Source organism: Hyla sarda, chromosome 3 (genome assembly GCF_029499605.1).
Source record: "Hyla sarda isolate aHylSar1 chromosome 3, aHylSar1.hap1, whole genome shotgun sequence".
NCBI lineage: Eukaryota > Metazoa > Chordata > Amphibia > Anura > Hylidae > Hyla > Hyla sarda.
The window spans coordinates 131,738,001-131,751,497 of NC_079191.1; the positions used below are offsets into that span (position 1 = coordinate 131,738,001).

At 44.5% G+C, this 13,497-nt stretch overlaps 1 protein-coding gene and 1 long non-coding RNA gene across 3 annotated transcripts in view; one reads left to right on the plus strand and one right to left on the minus strand.

Annotated features, from left to right (window-relative positions):
• LOC130361722 (uncharacterized) overlaps positions 1-12,823 on the minus strand; it is a 44,511-nt gene extending 31,688 nt beyond the window's left edge. Inside the window, exon 1 of the long non-coding RNA XR_008891126.1 lies at positions 12,760-12,823. This is a non-coding gene — a long non-coding RNA (uncharacterized LOC130361722). The remainder of the gene's footprint in view (positions 1-12,759) is intronic.
• Positions 1-13,497, plus strand: part of SCHIP1 (schwannomin interacting protein 1) — a 526,606-nt gene that overhangs the window by 319,611 nt on the left and 193,498 nt on the right. The gene's annotated exons all lie outside the window — the stretch shown is intronic.

Here is a 13,497-nt window from a genome sequence, read left to right on the forward strand (position 1 = left end):
TACAAGGCATCACCGCGATCGGTGATGTCCTGTATTAGCCGCGGGTCCCAGGCCATTGACACCTGTCTCGGGAAACGCCCAGTTTAGAAGCAAATCCCCATAGCAAACCTCTTCTTAACTGGGCGTTTCCCAAGACAGGTGTCATCAGAGAGGATTTAGACAGATAAGAACAACCTTAACTTCAGAAGCTCATAAGTACTGAAAGGATTAAGATTTTTTAATAGAAGTAATTTACAAATCTGTTACTTTCTGGAGCCAGTTGATATATATAAAACGTTTTTTCCTGGAATACCCCTTTAAAGATTGTTAACATTATAATGTTCGCATTAGGCTCGCTTAAAGCTCTATAGAAGTCTTGGTTGCTTGCAGTCTATACTGTTACGCCGAGCGCTCCGGGTCCCCGCTCCTCCCCGGAGCGCTCGCTACACTTCCCTCACTGCAGCGCCCCGGTCGGTTCCACGGACCCGGGGCGCTGCGTTACCACCTCCGGCCGGGATGCGATTCGCGATGCGGGTAGCGCCCGCTCGCGATGCGCACCCCGGCTCCCGTACCTGACTCGCTCCCCGTCAGTTCTGTCCCGGCGCGCGCGGCCCCGCTCCCTAGGGCGCGCGCGCGCCGGGTCTTTGCGATTTAAAGGGCCACTGCACCGCTGATTGGTGCAGTGGTTCCAATTAGTGTTTACACCTGTGCACTTCCCTATATCACCTCACTTCCCCTTCACTCCCTCGCCGGATCTTGTTGCCCTAGTGCCAGTGAAAGCGTTCCTTGTGTGTTCCTTGCCTGTGATTCCAGACCTTCTGCCGTTGCCCCTGACTACGATCCTTGCTGCCTGCCCCGACCTTCTGCTACGTCCGACCTTGCTTCTGTCTACTCCCTTGTACCGCGCCTATCTTCAGCAGCCAGAGAGGTTGAGCCGTTGCTAGGGGATACGACCTGGTCACTACCGCCGCAGCAAGACCATCCCGCTTTGCGGCGGGCTCTGGTGAAAACCAGTAGTGACTTAGAACCGATCCTCTAGCACGGTCCACGCCAATCCCTCTCTGGCACAGAGGATCCACCACCTGCCAGCCGGCATCGTGACAGTAGATCCGGCCATGGATCCCGCTGAAGTTCCTCTGCCAGTTGTCGCTGACCTCACCACGGTGGTCGCCCAGCAGTCACAACAGATTGCGCAACAAGGCCAACAGCTGTCTCAACTGACTGTTATGCTACAACAGTTACTACCACAGCTCCAGCAATCATCTCCTCCGCCAGCTCCTGTACCTCCTCCGCAGCGAGTGGCCGCTTCTGGAATACGACTATCCTTGCCGGATAAATTTGATGGGGACTCTAAGTTTTGCCGTGGCTTTCTTTCCCAATGTTCATTACACTTGGAGATGATGTCGGACCAGTTCCCCACTGAAAGGTCTAAGGTGGCTTTCGTAGTCAGCCTGCTGTCTGGAAAAGCCCTGGCTTGGGCCACACCGCTCTGGGACCGCAATGACCCCGTCACTGCCTCTGTACACTCCTTCTTCTCGGAAATTCGAAGTGTCTTTGAGGAACCTGCCCGAGCCTCTTCTGCTGAGACTGCCCTGTTGAACCTGGTCCAGGGTAATTCTTCCGTTGGCGAGTATGCCGTACAGTTCCGTACCCTTGCTTCAGAATTATCCTGGAATAATGAGGCACTCTGCGCGACCTTTAAAAAAGGCCTATCCAGCAACATTAAAGATGTTCTGGCCGCACGAGAAATCCCTGCTAACCTACATGAACTCATCCATCTTGCCACTCGCATTGACATGCGTTTTTCCGAACGGCGTCAGGAGCTCCGCCAGGATATGGACTCTGTTCGCACGAGGCGTTTCTTCTCCCCGGCTCCTCTCTCCTCTGGTCCCCTGCAACCTGTTCCTGTGCCTCCCGCCGTGGAGGCCATGCAGGTCGACCGGTCTCGCCTGACACCCCAAGAGAGGACACGACGCCGCATGGAGAATCTCTGCCTGTACTGTGCTAGTACCGAACACTTCCTGAAGGATTGTCCTATCCGTCCTCCCCGCCTGGAAAGACGTCCGCTGACTCCGCACAAAGGTGAGACAGTCCTTGATGTCTACTCTGCTTCTCCACGTCTTACTGTGCCTGTGCGGATGTCTGCCTCTGCCTTCTCCTTCTCTGCTGTGGCCTTCTTGGACTCTGGATCTGCAGGAAATTTTATCTTGGCCTCTCTCGTCAACAGGTTCAACATCCCGGTGACCAGTCTCGCCAGACCCCTCTACATCAATTGTGTAAACAATGAAAGATTGGACTGTACTATACGTTTCCGCACGGAGCCCCTTCTAATGCGCATCGGATCTCATCACGAGAGGATTGAACTGTTGGTCCTCCCCAATTGCACTTCTGAAATCCTTCTTGGACTTCCCTGGCTTCAACTCCATTCCCCAATCCTGGATTGGTCCACTGGGGAGATCAAGAGTTGGGGTCCCTCTTGTTCCAAGGACTGCTTAAAACCGGTTCCCAGTAAACCTTGCCGTGTCCCTGTGCTTCCTCATGTAACCGGTCTCCCTAAGGCCTATATGGACTTTGCGGACGTTTTTTGCAAAAAACAAGCTGAGACTCTACCTCCTCACAGGCCTTATGATTGTCCCATTGACCTCCTCCCGGGCACTACTCCACCCCGGGGCAGAATCTATCCTCTGTCCGTCCCAGAGACTCTTGCCATGTCTGAATACGTCCAAGAAAATTTAAAAAAGGGCTTTATCCGTAAATCCTCCTCTCCTGCCGGAGCCGGATTTTTCTTTGTGTCCAAAAAAGATGGCTCTCTACGTCCTTGCATTGACTACCGCGGTCTTAATAAAATCACGGTTAAGAACCGCTACCCCCTACCCCTCATCTCTGAACTCTTTGATCGTCTCCAAGGTGCCCATATTTTTACCAAACTGGACTTAAGAGGTGCTTATAATCTCATCCGCATCAGAGAGGGGGATGAATGGAAAACGGCATTTAACACCAGAGATGGACACTTTGAGTATCTGGTCATGCCCTTTGGTCTATGCAACGCCCCTGCCGTCTTCCAAGACTTTGTTAATGAAATTTTTCGTGATCTCCTATACTCCTGTGTTGTTGTATATCTGGACGATATCCTGATTTTTTCTGCCAATCTTGAAGAACACCGCCAGCATGTCCGTATGGTTCTTCAGAGACTTCGTGATAATCAACTCTATGCCAAAATAGAGAAATGTCTGTTTGAATGCCAATCTCTTCCTTTTCTAGGATACTTGGTCTCTGGCCAGGGACTACAAATGGACCCAGATAAACTCTCTGCCGTCTTAGATTGGCCACGCCCCTCCGGACTCCGTGCCATCCAACGTTTTTTGGGGTTCGCCAATTATTACAGGCAATTTATTCCACATTTTTCTACCATTGTGGCTCCTATTGTGGCTTTAACAAAAAAAAATGCCGATCCCAAGTCTTGGCCTCCTCAAGCGGAAGACGCCTTTAAACGACTCAAGTCTGCCTTTTCTTCGGCTCCCGTGCTCTCCAGACCTGACCCATCTAAACCCTTCCTATTGGAGGTTGATGCCTCCTCAGTGGGAGCTGGAGCTGTCCTTCTACAAAAAAACTCTTCCGGGCATGCTGTTACTTGTGGTTTTTTTTCCAGGACCTTCTCTCCGGCGGAGAGGAACTACTCCATCGGGGATCGAGAGCTTCTAGCCATTAAATTAGCACTTGAGGAATGGAGGCATCTGCTGGAGGGATCAAGATTTCCAGTTATTATTTACACCGATCACAAGAACCTCTCCTACCTCCAGTCTGCCCAACGGCTGAATCCTCGTCAGGCCAGGTGGTCTCTGTTCTTTGCCCGATTTAATTTTGAAATTCACTTTCGGCCTGCTGATAAGAACATTAGGGCCGATGCTCTCTCTCGTTCCTCAGATGCCTCTGAAATTGAACTCTCTCCTCAACACATCATTCCTCCTGACTGCCTGATTTCCACTTCTCCAGCCTCCATCAGACAAACTCCTCCAGGAAAGACCTTTGTTTCTCCACGCCAACGCCTTGGGATCCTCAAATGGGGTCACTCCTCCCATCTCGCAGGTCATGCGGGCATTAAGAAATCTGTGCAACTCATCTCTCGCTTCTATTGGTGGCCGACTCTAGAGACTGATGTGGTGGACTTTGTGCGAGCCTGCACTATCTGTGCCCGGGATAAGACTCCTCGCCAGAAGCCCGCTGGTTTTCTTCATCCTCTACCTGTCCCCGAACAACCTTGGTCTCTGATTGGTATGGATTTTATTACTGACTTACCCCCATCCCATGGCAACACTGTTATTTGGGTGGTCGTTGATCGATTCTCCAAAATGGCACATTTCATCCCTCTTCCTGGTCTTCCTTCAGCGCCTCAGTTGGCTAAACAATTTTTTGTACACATTTTTCGTCTTCACGGGTTGCCTACACAGATCGTCTCGGATAGAGGCGTCCAATTTGTGTCTAAATTCTGGAGGGCTCTCTGTAAACAACTCAAGATTAAATTAAATTTTTCTTCTGCATACCATCCTCAATCCAATGGACAAGTAGAGAGAATTAACCAGATCTTGGGTGACTATTTACGACATTTTGTTTCCTCCCGCCAGGATGACTGGGCAGATCTTCTACCTTGGGCCGAATTCTCGTATAATTTCAGAATCTCTGAATCTTCCTCCAAATCTCCGTTTTTCGTGGTGTACGGCCGTCACCCTCTTCCCCCCCTCCCTACCCCCTTGCCCTCTGGTCTGCCCGCTGTGGATGAAATTTCTCGTGATCTTTCCACCATATGGAAAGAGACCCAAAATTCTCTCTTACAGGCTTCTTCTCGCATGAAGAGATTCGCAGATAAGAAAAGAAGAGCTCCTCCCATTTTTTCCCCTGGAGACAAGGTATGGCTCTCCGCTAAATATGTCCGTTTCCGTGTCCCGAGCTATAAGTTGGGACCACGCTATCTTGGTCCTTTTAAAGTTTTGTCTCAAATTAATCCTGTCTCTTACAAACTTCTTCTTCCTCCTTCTCTTCGTATCCCTAATGCCTTTCACGTCTCTCTTCTTAAACCTCTCATCCTCAACCGTTTTTCTCCTAAATCTGTTCCTCCCACTCCTGTTTCCGGCTCCTCGGACATCTTCTCTGTCAAAGAAATCTTGGCCTCTAAAAAAGTCAGAGGAAAAACTTTTTTTTTAGTGGATTGGGAGGGTTGTGGTCCAGAAGAGAGGTCCTGGGAACCTGAGGACAATATCCTGGACAAAAGTCTGATCCTCAGGTTCTCAGGCCCCAAGAAGAGGGGGAGACCCAAGGGGGGGGGTACTGTTACGCCGAGCGCTCCGGGTCCCCGCTCCTCCCCGGAGCGCTCGCTACACTTCCCTCACTGCAGCGCCCCGGTCGGTTCCACGGACCCGGGGCGCTGCGTTACCACCTCCGGCCGGGATGCGATTCGCGATGCGGGTAGCGCCCGCTCGCGATGCGCACCCCGGCTCCCGTACCTGACTCGCTCCCCGTCAGTTCTGTCCCGGCGCGCGCGGCCCCGCTCCCTAGGGCGCGCGCGCGCCGGGTCTTTGCGATTTAAAGGGCCACTGCACCGCTGATTGGTGCAGTGGTTCCAATTAGTGTTTACACCTGTGCACTTCCCTATATCACCTCACTTCCCCTTCACTCCCTCGCCGGATCTTGTTGCCCTAGTGCCAGTGAAAGCGTTCCTTGTGTGTTCCTTGCCTGTGATTCCAGACCTTCTGCCGTTGCCCCTGACTACGATCCTTGCTGCCTGCCCCGACCTTCTGCTACGTCCGACCTTGCTTCTGTCTACTCCCTTGTACCGCGCCTATCTTCAGCAGCCAGAGAGGTTGAGCCGTTGCTAGGGGATACGACCTGGTCACTACCGCCGCAGCAAGACCATCCCGCTTTGCGGCGGGCTCTGGTGAAAACCAGTAGTGACTTAGAACCGATCCTCTAGCACGGTCCACGCCAATCCCTCTCTGGCACAGAGGATCCACCACCTGCCAGCCGGCATCGTGACATATACATTTCCATTTCATTTTAAAACATTTTGAATCACTGGTAATGTTTTAGTAAATATTACATTGGTTTTCTCATTCACTTAGTGATCAATGTAATGGTACAGATTGCTGGTGAAGACACCCAGACCAGGTTTTTAGCTTGCCACATAATTCATCAGAAACATAGTAATATTTCACTTTTTTTAATAGTACAGACTGTTTTTCTGTATAATATACTCTAGAAATCCAGGCCATTACATGCAGTATTTAGCCATATGATTGGAGATGCAAGTACTTACATATACTGTACATCATAATGCAATGCCAGTACTTACATATACTGTACATCATAATGCAATGCCAGTACTTACATATACTGTACATCATAATGCAATGCCAGTACTTACATATACTGTACATCATAATGCAGTGCCAGTACTTACATATACTGTACATCATAATGCAGTGCCAGTTCTTACATATACTGTACATCATAATGCAATGCCAGTACTTACATATACTGTACATCATAATGCAGTGCCAGTACTTACATATACTGTACATCATAATGCAGTGCCAGTACTTACATATACTGTACATCATAATGCAGTGCCAGTACTTACATATACTGTACATCATAATGCAGTGCCAGTACTTACATATACTGTACATCATAATGCAGTGCCAGTACTTACATATACTGTACATCATAATGCAATGCCAGTACTTACATATACTGTACATCATAATGCAATGCCAGTACTTACATATACTGTACATCATAATGCAATGCCAGTACTTACATATACTGTACATCATAATGCAATGCCAGTACTTACATATACTGTACATCATAATGCAATGCCAGTACTTACATATACTGTACATCATAATGCAGTGCCAGTACTTACATATACTGTACATCATAATGCAATGCCAGTACTTACATATACTGTACATCATAATGCAGTGCCAGTACTTACATATACTGTACATCATAATGCAGTGCCAGTACTTACATATACTGTACATCATAATGCAGTGCCAGTACTTACATATACTGTACATCATAATGCAGTGCCAGTACTTACATATACTGTACATCATAATGCAATGCCAGTACTTACATATACTGTACATCATAATGCAATGCCAGTACTTACATATACTGTACATCATAATGCAATGCCAGTACTTACATATACTGTACATCATAATGCAATGCCAGTACTTACATATACTGTACATCATAATGCAGTGCCAGTACTTACATATACTGTACATCATAATGCAGTGCCAGTACTTACATATACTGTACATCATAATGCAATGCCAGTACTTACATATACTGTACATCATAATGCAGTGCCAGTACTTACATATACTGTACATCATAATGCAGTGCCAGTACTTACATATACTGTACATCATAATGCAATGCCAGTACTTACATATACTGTACATCATAATGCAATGCCAGTACTTACATATACTGTGCATCATAATGCAATGCCAGTACTTACATATACTGTGCATCATAATGCAATGCCAGTACTTACATATACTGTGCATCATAATGCAATGCCAGTACTTACATATACTGTGCATCATAATGCAATGCAAGTACTTACATATACTGTACATCATAATGCAATGCCAGTACTTACATATACTGTGCATCATAATGCAATGCCAGTACTTACATATACTGTGCATCATAATGCAATGCCAGTACTTACATATACTGTACACCATAATGCAATGCCAGTACTTACATATACTGTACATCATAATGCAATGCCAGTACTTACATATACTGTACACCATAATGCAATGCCAGTACTTACATATACTGTACATCATAATGCAATGCCAGTACTTACATATACTGTACATCATAATGCAATGCCAGTACTTACATATACTGTACATCATAATGCAATGCCAGCACTTAGATATACTGTACATCATAATGCAGTGCCAGCACTTAGATATACTGTACATCATAATGCAATGCCAGTACTTACATATACTGTACATCATAATGCAGTGCCAGCACTTAGATATACTGTACATCATAATGCAATGCCAGTACTTACATTTACTGTACATCATAATGCTATGCCAGTACTTACATATACTGTACATCATAATGCTATGCCAGTACTTACATATACTGTACATCATAATGCAATGCCAGTACTTACATATACTGTACATCATAATGCAATGCCAGTACTTACATATACTGTACATCATAATGCAATGCCAGTACTTACATATACTGTACATCATAATGCAATGCCAGTACTTACATTTACTGTACATCATAATGCAATGCCAGTACTTACATATACTGTACATCATAATGCAGTGCCAGCACTTTCATATGCTGTACATCATAATGCAATGCCAGTACTTACATATACTGTACATCATAATGCAGTGCCAGCACTTACATATGCTGTACATCATAATACAATGCCAGTACTTACATATACTGTACATCATAATGCAATGCCAGTACTTACATATACTGTACATCATAATGCAATGCCAGTACTTACATATACTGTACATCATAATGCAATGCCAGTACTTACATATACTGTACATCAAAATGCAGTGTCAGCACTTACATATACTGTACATCATAATGCAATGCCAGTACTTACATATACTGTACATCATAATGCAGTGCCAGCACTTACATATACTGTACATCATAATGCAATGCCAGTACTTACATATACTGTACATCATAATGCAATGCCAGTACTTACATATACTGTACATCATAATGCAATGCCAGGAATAATAGGTCAGTCCCAAAAAGGTTTAGCAAACAGCAAGTAGAATATCATATTGTATTCTCTAGGCTAAACTGTGAAAATGTCATAAATGTCAGAGTTTAGTCAATATGCAGTAATATTTGTCATGTGATCCACTGTAATTACAACAATGTGAAGCAAGCTTTTCACCGTTCTTTTTAATCCGTTACGGTTATCAAATCTGTACAGTGGTCCCTCAAGTTACAATATTAATTGGTTCCAGGACGACCATTGTATGTTGAAACCATTGTATGTTGAGTCCATAACTCTATGGAAACCTGGTAATTGGTTCTGAAGCCACCAAAATGTCATCCAAAAATAGGAAAAAGTGAGGATTAAAGAAAAATAAGGAGATAACTAATATAGATAAAGCAAATCCTTACATATAAAAGTAAGAAAGATCTGCTGGGAGCCGAAAATCACGGTCTGTGTCAGTGTTTCCCAAACCAGGGTGCCTCCAGCTGTTGCAAAACTACAACTCCCAGCATGCTGGGAGTTGTAGTTTTGCAACAGCTGGAGGCGCCCTGGTTGGGAAACACTGTTCTATGTAGAGGACAGGAGTTTCTTCAGGGTCCTGTACAGTACACGCAATTTCCTAAAAAAGTAAAATGGAGCTGCCTTTACTTGGTGTCCAAAGGAGCAGCTAACTGTGACATAGGTTAAGAGTAGTACTCAACATGTAATACCTCCCTGTACTGTAGGGGGTGCTACCAGACAGGAATTCAGTGCATGCACTTCAGTACTACAGTGCACGCGCTAATACAGGGGTTTTACCAGTGAATATCCATTCTGATTGGTCAGTTCTTCCAGCCATTAACATGTTTCACAGATCTGGACTGTCTGTAACATTGTATGTTGAGTCTGGTTTCAAGTTACAATGGTCCAGAAAAGACCATTGTATGTCAAAACTATTGTATGTTGAGGCCATTGTAAGTTGAGGGATCACTGTATAGGCTTGAGATGTTCAAATATATGTGGCTTAAAATGACTAAGTCTCCATATATATTAACAGAGGGGCTGTGAGTGGATTTAGTGGATTTTATACATTTACTATTAAAGGGTTGTTCCCGTCTAAGCACTTAATTATTTATGAGCAACTAAATTCCCAAATAAAGACATTTCTTAACCTAAGATCACGTTTTTCCACTATTTCTGGTAGCACCATGACCCCAGACTCCAGGCAAATTGTGGGTGGTACATTTCTCCATGAAATATTATTCAAGCAGTACTGTGTTGACTTTACGGCACTATTTAATTCAAGTTTGCGCTTCCATGTTCACTAGAATACAACCGCTACAGCGCTACTGCATATACCCGGGGACCATTCTATACACTTTTATAGAGCTGTAAAGAAGTGGTTTGGAAGGGAGCTTCTGCATGTACTGCACCACATTTCTGATTACCTAGCCAAACTAGCAGTGGTGGCTGCAACCATAGGCAGCCATGATAAAAGCACATAGGCAGATGAGCTGGAGAAGAATCAAGAAGAGTCTAGAACAGTAACATTTTGAATGATAATTGCATCTAATAAAGTCCTTATTTTAAAGGGGTATTCCAGGAAAAATACTTTATATATATATATATATATATATATATATATATATATCTCTCTCAACTGGCTCCAGAAAGTTAAACAGATTTGTAAATTTGTAAATCTGTAAATCTGTAAATTTGTAAATCTATTAAAAAATCTTAATCCTTCCAATAATTATCAGCTGCTGAAGTTGAGTTGTTCTTTTCTGTCTGGCAACAGTGCTCTCTGCTGACATCTCTGCTTGTCTCAGGAACTGCACAGAGTAAAAGAGGTTTGCTATGGGGATTTGCTTCTACTCTGGACAGTTCCCGAGACAGGTGTCATCAGAGAGCACTTCAAAAAGAACAACTCAAATTCAGCAGCTCGTAAGTACTGAAAGGATTAAGATTTTTTTATAGAAGTAATTTACAAATCTGTTTAACTTTCTGGAACCAGTTGATATATAAAAAAAAGTTTTTCCCTGGATAATCCCTTTAAAGGGGTACTCCGCCCCTAGACATCTTATCCCCTATCCAAAGGATAGGGGATAAGATGTCAGATCGCCATGGTCCTGCTGCTGGGGAGCCCTGGGATCCCCGCTGCGGCACTCCGCTCTCATTACAGCACAGAGCGAGTTCGCTCTGCACGTAATGACAGGCAGTACAGGGGCCAGAGCATCGTTACATCCCGGCTCCGCCCCTCGATACCTCACGGCCCGCCCCTTTCAATACAAGTCTATGGGAGGGAGCACGGCGGTCGTCACGCCCCCTCCCATAGACTTGCATTAAGGGGAAGGGCCGTGATGTCACGAGGGGCGGAGCCATGATGTCACGCTGCTCCGTCCCCCGTATCACCCGTCATTACGCACAGAGCGAACTTGCTCTGTGCTGTAATGAGAGCGCGGTGCCGCAGCGGGGATCCCAGGGCTCCCCAACAGCGGGACCGCGGCGATCTGACATCTTATCCCCTATCCTTTAGATAGGGGATAAGATGTCTAGGGGCGGAGTACCCCTATAACATTCTCTAACATAGTAACTTTACTGGGAAAAGACTACCAATTCAAAGATAACCTTTGGTCTCTCCTTACATGTCTGTTTTAGTAAACACTTGGATTTTTCATGAAATGAAAATTCTGAAACATCTTCTCTTATAGCTCTGTCTTGTGCTGTTCTTACTAGAAATGCTTGACTTAATGGGCAACTGGGTATTTCCAGCAGGGGGTGTATTCGATCAAAGCTGGCAGTGCCAGACAATGTAGGGACACGCCTGCAGCTCGTAAAACCCAGTTTGTAATTAAGTCATGCATTTCTAGTAAGACTAACAGAGGAATGACACAATACAGAGTTTGTGTCAATCCAGAAAATATGTCCCAGATTTGTTATTCAATGGGGAGTGCAAGCATGTACTACAACAGACAGGTCAGGAGAGGCCACAGTCCTACAAGTCGTTTCAGATGACTTTTCAGGATAAGATGTCCTGTGTGTATATACCAGGAGCAGCACTATTTCTGGTTGTAATATATACCTTGTATATGGCATTTTTTTTAAGCAAATTTCAGCTCTGCAGGCTCAATCTATAATATGCAGTTCTCCCAGAGCTGGTGGGTGGAGCCTAATGTCTATGGTGTCTCCTATACACTATAAACACTCAAAGGAGGAGATCCTGCCATGTCTCTCTGCACAGCTTAAAGCCCTCTGTGAGATCTCTTACTAACAAACCTGTCTGTGCTGTCTTTCTCTATATATTCACAGAAACTTCCCATCTCCCTACTCCATAGACTTGTATTGTTTGTCTTGCAGACACAGGACAAGGATAAGCTGATTTTCAGAGTGGATGGGGAGATTTATCAAAACCTGTGGAGAGGCAAAGTTGCCCCATTGCCAATAGCAGCCAATCAGCTTTCTTCTTACATTCTTAACAAGGCCTCGGAAAAATAAAAGAAGCGAGCTGATTGGTGGCTGTGGGCAACTGGTAAACTTTGCCTCTCTACAGGGTTTGACAAATCTCCGCTGATGAGTTTATCAGCAGGAGGAAGGAGTGGGGGGGCGGTTTAACTACAGGGGAAAGAAGGTAATAAGGTATATTACAATATTATTTATATACATTTGTACTATAGATCTATGCAATGTTTTTCAAATAACAGTGCTAATTTAAGTACTATGGAGGAGATTTATCAAAACCTGTCCTCCAGAGGAAAAGTTGCTGAGTTGCCCATAGCAACCAATTAGATTGCTTATTTCATTTCTGAAAAGGCCTCTGAAAAATGAACAAATCTGATTGGTTGCTATGGGCATCTGGTGAACTTTTCCTCTGAACAGGTTTTGATAGATCTCCCCCTATATGAGTAAGCTTATGCCTTTGCACTAACAGTTACCCCTGACTGCAAGTAAAAACCACCTAACAGATATGATAAAATGTATATACACACCTAGTTTAAGCACCATGGGGGAAATTCATCATAACCTGTGCAGAGGAAAAGTTGACCAGTTGCTCATAGCAACTAATCAGATCGCTTCTTTCATTTTTAAAAAGGTTTCTGAAAAATAAAATAAGCAATCTGATTGGTTGCTATGGGCAACTGGTCAACTTTTTCACTTACACTTACATAAACTTCTGACATGTTGTCCAGACATGACAAAAGTTTAGATCACACCGTCACACCGCGTCTCAATCCTCAGACCTGCTGTGATCGTGGGCTACAATCAGCTGAAGGGCGCAGTAGTACCACTATCGATCATATAAGGAGGACATATCCTAACTTCACAAGATGGGAGGGAAATACCAATTTAAATCTCCCCAATACAACAACATCCATTCGTAAAATAACTGAGTAAAATGGTGATTGGGGTAATCTACTGAATACATACATATTAACCTCTTAAGGACCAGGCCCATTTTGGCCTTAAGGACCAGACCAATTTTATTTTTGCATTTTTGTTTTTTCCTCCACAGACCCATATGAGGGCTTGTTTTTTGCATCACCAAATGTACTTTGTAATTACATCACTTATTTTACAATAAAATGTACGGTGCAACCAAACAAATATTATTTATGTGGGAAAATTGAAAAGAAAACCGCAATTTAGCAAATTTTGGAAGGTTTTGTTTTCACGCTGTACACTTTCCGGTAAAAATTACATGTTTTCTTTAATCTGTGGGTCAATAC